General features: G+C 43.0%; 1 long non-coding RNA gene across 2 annotated transcripts; it reads right to left on the reverse strand.

Moving 5' to 3' along the window:
* Positions 1–464: 464 nt before the first annotated feature.
* LOC143199843 (uncharacterized) lies at positions 465–4,875 on the reverse strand. 2 transcript variants are annotated; one of them, XR_013006556.1, is made up of 2 exons: positions 4,703–4,875; positions 465–635 (listed from the first exon to the last, which is right to left on the reverse strand). It is a non-coding gene; the product is annotated as an uncharacterized LOC143199843 (long non-coding RNA). The 2 variants fall into 2 exon arrangements; XR_013006557.1 differs by lacking the exon at positions 4,703–4,875 and adding an exon at positions 689–822 and having other exon boundaries at positions 499–635.
* Between the last annotated feature and the right edge of the window lie 2,137 nt (positions 4,876–7,012).

Below are 7,012 nucleotides of genomic sequence, written 5' to 3' on the forward strand. Positions count from 1 at the left end.
CATAGATCCAAATTGGCTTTATAATTGTATTATAGATCAACCTCTTTGATTTTAGATCAAGTTGAGAGTATCTTCCAACTAACCAGTATAGTTGTTTTATTTTGGTTCTAATGTGTTTTGCTTTTTGTCTAACGTGATGCTTCCAATTTAATCTACCGTCAAGAAGAATTCTAAGGTATTTTGCTGATTTTGCTTGAGGAATCGGGCATCCATTGAGTGATATAATTAAGTTTTTATTATTTCGCCTTAATGCAAAATTAACGTGGACAGATTTGGAGCTATTAAGTTCAATTTTCCAATCTTTCGTCAATTTGTAGATTTTGTTGACTGCCACTTGTACTTTTTCCATTGCCCTAGGCAGATATAAAAATACTGAAAAAAAAATAAAACGTTAAATAAATCCAACAATCACCTTTTAAATAAACGATAAGCTTACTATTTCATTTTCCTTGAAATTCTTCTTTCCTACCCGTTTATTTATTCCCATATCCACAGTATTCCAAAAGAATGCTCTTAACGTGATTTTTGCAATAATTGCTGTAACACCTTCGTCACAACTTTAGAAAGCGACAAGTCCAACAAATTATAATGTATATGAATATGATTATTCTAGTCTAGTGTGGAAATATGGTCTTCTAAAAAATAAATCAGATAATTATCAGAAATTACTCAGATAATTAAGCCATACAACATAAAACAAATAATTAAGAATAAATAAATAAGTTTGTTATATTTTAGGACATCCTTTATACCAATTACGGTTTATTTGGACTGGATTTATTGCTTCACATGGGCTCCAAACTACCGATTGTATTTAATTTATTTACTACTTTATTTAATTTATAAATCATCCCAGAAAAGATCTTTTTCCTTTTTATATTTACGAGCATGTCCCTACGGGATTTGAACTTGCAACTATGGCAATAGTAGTTAATTTTAGAGCTGTCAGTCCCGAAAATCTCCGCCAATTCTTTCCAGGCATCCTCTTTTCGGTTCCTATTTTTATAATAAAAGTCAGTTGAGTTCCATAAGACAGGCCGTTCTCTGTATGCTTCTATTAATTGTAAAACTGTACAATTTGACCATTCCATATTGTGTACAAATACTAGAATGACATTAAAAAAAACGAAATTATTATTAAAAAAATAGAAAACTAACTTACCTTGAAACACAGAGTACAGAACACAGAACGTGCAGAAAATATAATTCCCGTCCCCACTAAAACTAGCTCGCTGGCACATACACACATAACGAACTTGATCGTAGAGCGATGATTTGCCCTTGTCTGTTCAGGTTCGTTCTTTTACGTACGCACGTCAATTGTAGGAATCGATCGGGTCAATCGAAATAAATGGCTGTCGACGCGATTGCTTGTCTGAACACTCATTACTATTTTTGGAAGAAATTTGCAGAACTAAAAACACTAATTCAATCAAACTTGTTTATTTTAACTTATAATTTATGAACTGCATGGTACCAATCCACAGGCTTTGCCAACCTTTGAACGTGTTGTAGCTGAATGCGTGGTGGCCTAAAGGGTCGTGGCGGCCGCAACATGACTCCCCTCCTAGTGGAACTGCCGTGGAACGCACAGCTTCCTTCGGAGTGCACTCGCTATCACGCAAACAAACGCCCAGGGACTGCTGATGAGATGGGGATCTCAACCCGAGCGCGGAGTTTTACGGGATCAGCTGCCATCGAAGTTGTAGCAGGACGTCGTTCGTCTTGGGGCGTTTCGATTTGTTTGAGGGTACCTATATGTGTGGTGCCTTACGTGATCCGTTTGCAATTGCATCCGTGATGCAATGGTGTTCATGTGTTGATGGTATACATCTACAGGCGTTGAATGCGTGGTGGCCTAAAGGGTCGTGGCGGTCGCCACAAGATGTTTTCGCTGCACCCGTTGGCGGTCGTCGATTTTGATCGTTATGATTATTCGTTGAAGATTATTCTTGATTGCATTCGGTAATGCCTCGGATATCATAAATATATTAAAGAGCCTATACAAGATACATGGTTACATATTCTTCTTATACTGGGTAACCACCAATGTTCCACCACCAGAGGACGGACTCCAATATTGTCCACCATGTTGTCGAGGGTGGATGTTCGCTTCAATTTGGGACTAAGGTAGCTTAACTTCATCCGATACCAGTTCTGGGATTGGTGTTGAGTCTAGATGTTGGTCTAGTGAGAGGGGACTGCTTGGATGTTGAAGACCTAAGATTGAGTTTCCTGCATGCGGCTAAACCTCCGATCAAAGTTAGCGTTGAGATCAGAGCTATGTCCTTGTGTCTAAGTAGCTTTTGGCCAAGAAGAGAGTTTGCGGACTGAGTACTCCATACACCCTTGTTATTCAAAGTAAAGCTCAATACTGTGACCCAGTTTGCGTTGGTGTTATTATGTATCGTGGTCACTAACTTGGAATCATCAGCGTACTTGGCGACTTTTTCGCGGTGCGCTTGATCATGATATTTGTCGCTAATCACTTTAGCGTCGAGGATGTAAGTCTTCCCCAGCCTGGAAGCAACGATGTCAGGCATCCTTAAACCCTTGGCGGTGTTAATTTTCCGCTCTTTTGTGACAGTAGTTCTGTTGTTCTAAATATCTGGCTGTATAGTTTGCTGCACTATATTGTCTACTCATCCTAGCATCATGTGTTCTATGGCATTGTTGCATGATGTGATACTGCGTTACAACAACCCCACGGCCGGCCCTACAGCATCGATCTTTCATCCCGCCTCGAGATATTCCGGACTTCGAGGGAAAAATATTTTTCTGAACTTGATGCTGTTTATAAAATCCTTTCCACTCAATAGCACTAGTGCCACTTGCGATCGTGCTGGTTCTTGGTGCACGCTGGGTCTTTCAGGACTTGGCCGTCGTAGGATTTGTAGAGATTTCTTTTCCATACATCCTTGTCTAAAATCACTCTGTTCAGCTTTAGTCTCACTTTAGTATTTTGGGTTTCTTTGTCCAAACCACCCTCGCTACTTTCCCATTGATTATCGGGGATGTTTTTAGACCTTTAATGCTTTCCAATCTCAGCAGCAGGATTTCGTATCCTACAGCTTCTAGTTCTGCATGAAAGAAAGCATTTGGACAGTCGCAGCAATTTTCTAACTGCGCGCACCTCCCGGTCCATCGATCTTGTTAACCCACTCATTACTGGTCCTGACGTCAATAGACGGTATATCGATGGGATCAATGTTTCCAGGATCCAAAGCCGTTGTTAAGTGAGGTTCTGGAATTCTCAAACATACGGCCTAATATTTTGCTATTACTTTCTAGTGTAAGCGTGACCTGTCGGCGTGCTAGTGGGCCGGAACCGATGTTCCAGAATCAGCGGACCCTGGATTTGCTCCGAGGCTATTTTTCGTGTTAAATAGATATACTACCCGACCTTTTGAGAGCTGGCATTGCTTGGCCTAGGAGTTTGAAAGTACAGCTTGGATCGACTACGACTTTTTTTGATGACTGAGAGCTTTTATCTCGATAGTTTGCGATTTTAGCGCATTCACAGAAAGTCCTACACTCCGAAGATCCAGCATCAATTGCCTTCCACCTTTGTTGAAGGTTTGCACCTTTGAAGAGATTTTGGGTGGAAGCGTCACTTCGTCAACCGTTACAATAGTTGGAATGGAATGGAATTGTAAGGGTAATTCCTTTCATCAAGCAGAGTAGTGAGTTTTCGGTAATCGTCACTTGTGGCGACGAATAAGAAAATGTTCTTCTTTTTGTTTCGGGTGATAATATTAATTGATTGTGCCTTGGAGATTCTAATGAGTTCCATGAACCTCTTCTTGTCACGGACCACTATAGGTGGGATTTTTTTCCTTTTTGAGGGAGTTTGAGAAACAGTCGCCGAAATGATTGGCACTGTTTTTGCTGTGGTGGTTAAGGTTTGGTTAGTGGCTTGGCTGCTTAACTGCACAGGCTGGTGGTTATTTGTTTCGGTGGTGGCTGTGGGACCGTCCTGGCGATCGGCTTGTTTTGAATTGGTGGCAAATTTAGTAATCGACGGTTATGTACGTTAGCCTTGGCTTTCGATTGGGTAGATTGAATGGTCGGCTTGGCTACCAGATTGGGTTGTGATTTGGAAGCAGTTTTGGAAGCCTGTTACCCCTTGTTGCCGGCCTTCGGCAGCTGGCTTTCCTGAAGTGGAGTGATGGGTCCTCTCTTCCTTTTTCCCACCATCGTCTGGGTCTTTAGTTTGGTTTGACCATTGCGCCAGTTTAGCTGGTGTCTGGGTGTGGGTTTCTGTGGCAGCGGGAGTCTTTAATTCCATAGCATCTTTTTGATGTCCATAATTGTAGCAGTGAGAATTTTGATTTCTCCTTTAAGATCTTCGGAATCTTTTCTTCTTTTCGCTCTTTTCCAGCTTTTCCGTCTGCTTGTTCAGGGCGTCTGTCTGTACTTGAGCGAACATCTGAGAAAGCAGAGTTCCGTCCTTTCGGCTTAAAATTGCAGTAATTTCTATAGAACTCTCTTTCGCAATTCGAAGGATTTCTGAGTATTTTTTCGTGTCACGAAGAACGATGGGTGGGACTTTTTCCTTTTTAGGAGCGGTGATTGGATTTGGGTTCGCCGAAATAGTTGGCATAGGTAGTGAGGTTGAAGATTGTGAGAGAGTTCCTGAAGTGTTTGGAACTGTGGTAGCTTGAGGAGAAGTGTTTAGTGAGTTAGTAGTTTGGTCACTTACCTGAGTAGGCTGGGTCGTCTTGACGGTCGCTGATTTGGGCGGGCTGTGATGGGGCCCCTTTTCCTCTTTCCCACCACGGTGAATCCATCATTCGGATCTTCATTTTCTTTAGGTTGACGTACTGACTGCGCCGGGGTGGGTTTAGTAAGGGCGTCTTGTAGCAATATCCGCATTGCGGAGAGCTCGTCTCCTTGCTTTGTTAGCAATATTCGAAGTTGAGTAACCTCAACTTTGAGCTCTGTCCGTTAATTCTTCTTCTTTCGCATCCAAGTCAGTTTCTCCAGAGTTACCTTCCGTTCGTTCATGTTCGCCTCTTTCGGTGGCTTCCGGTAGTTCAATGCCTATTGTTTTCTTTCTAGTTATTCGTTTCTCCATTTTGTCTGATCGGTTATGTCAGTTATTGTTAATGAAGCATTTTATTGGGGCTGTGCCCAGATGGAAAATAGCACTAGTGGAAAATAGCACCCTATTTATTATTATCGGTCTGTGTTTCACGGTATTAATTAGGGCGAGTGCGCCTGGATGATCCTTCCTTTGATGAATTGGCAACTGCCCCGGGCTTCGGGCTCGTTTGACAAGACTGTAACTAGATGGCGCTGGTGCAACCGATTTTTACAATTTTTAAAATTGGTGACTGCGCTGGCGTGTCGCTGCTGTTATGAAATGGTGACGGCGATGAGTTATGTGTTTGGACTTGTGTCCGTTGGATTTTTCCAGGACTGCCCCCATGGCCATGGTTGTTCTGTAGGTCTGGTTTCTCGGATTCGTTTAGGTAACCGTACCTTACCGTTGCCCAAGCCTAAGTGACTGCATCAATATGCAGCGACGACGTTCCAGCTATGACTTGAAGTGCGTCGTTTGATGTAGTTCTGTACGCACCCGTTAATGCAATCAGCACTGATCTCTGTGTTGCCAGTTTCTTCCTTATTCTTTCGGTGTCGCCTCTAACTCCCCATATCTCGGCTCCGTATAGAATCGCGGGCCGTATCACTCTTTAATAAATTGTCTTCAGAGTTTCGGCCGCGATTCTGCCGTAATTTCGACTGCCTTTGTCCTGACTTCTTGAACGTGATCTACGTACTGCTCTCGTCTATCAATGGTGATACCCAGATACTTGAGCTTATCGGCTGGTAGTATGGATACTTCACCAAGTGATAGATACTGTGCTCTCCTTTTGACGTCACTCCAAATCCAGATGGCTTCCGTTTTGGTCGCGCTGTAGTTTGCTCTAACTTCCTACATTTGTCCCAGCAATCCTGCTATGCCGAGTCCAGCCGTCCTTTGATCACTTTATTGCTGAGCGCAATAATCTGATCGTCCGCAAACTCCTGGATTCTTATTCCGCAGTCATTGATGTTGGCGGTATCCATCTTGAGGAACCATCCCTTCATGTTCAGCAACCACAGAGTCGGGCCCAGACTGGATCCTTGCGGGCATCCTTTGTCCGTGCTCATGGTACCTCCGTTACTGTGTACTCTGCGGTTGCTCATGAAGCTGGCTATAGATTTTGCCATCTTCCGTCCAATGTTACCTTTTTTTAATTAGTTTACAAAAGTTGGTAGCGTGACCTCATTAAATGCGTTTTTTAAATCTAGTGCCACAGCTACTACGTGATTTCCTTTTGTTGTTTCTGTATTTATCCAGTTCAGAAGGTCCGCTATCGCCGTTATCGTTGACTTGTTCCTCCTGAATCCGTACTGCCTTTCGTCATGCAGTTTCCTCCTTTCCAGGATGTAGTTCTGTACGCGCCCGTTATCGCAATCAGCACTGATCTCTGTGCGGCTGCCAGTTTCCCTATTCTTTCGGTGTCCCCTCTAACTTCCCATATCTCGGCTCCGTATAGAATCGCATGCCGTATCACTCCATCTTGCGGAACCATCCCTTCATGTTCAGCAACCATAGAGTAGGGCCCAGACTGGATCCTTGCGGGCATCCTTTGTCCGTGTTTGTTCGGCTATCTGCTTTCGCAAGTCTTCATTCTGTTTTCTTAAATCTTCTATGAGCAATTTTCGGCTGTCTTCGAAAGATGGCCCTTGTCTTTCGATTGGGTGGATTGATTGAATCGCCGGCTTGGGTTCTGATTTGGAAGCAGTTGCCTGCTTCGCTTTGTTGCCGCCCTCTCTTGCTTTTTCCCACCAAGGTGAAACAATTATCTGGGTTTTCATTTTCCAACGGTAGAGATGTGAGTTGATTTGGTGTCTCAGAAGGTTGATGTACTGGTTGGGCCGGGGTGGGTTTAGCAAGGGCGTCTTGTAGGATCTCCTTGCTTGATTAACAGTACTCAAAGTTGATTAATTAGTTTTAGTTTAA

Source organism: Rhynchophorus ferrugineus, unplaced genomic scaffold (genome assembly GCF_030347505.1).
Source record: "Rhynchophorus ferrugineus isolate W39M unplaced genomic scaffold, kcgeb_rfMv2 rfM7, whole genome shotgun sequence".
Taxonomy (NCBI): Eukaryota; Metazoa; Arthropoda; class Insecta; order Coleoptera; family Curculionidae; genus Rhynchophorus; species Rhynchophorus ferrugineus.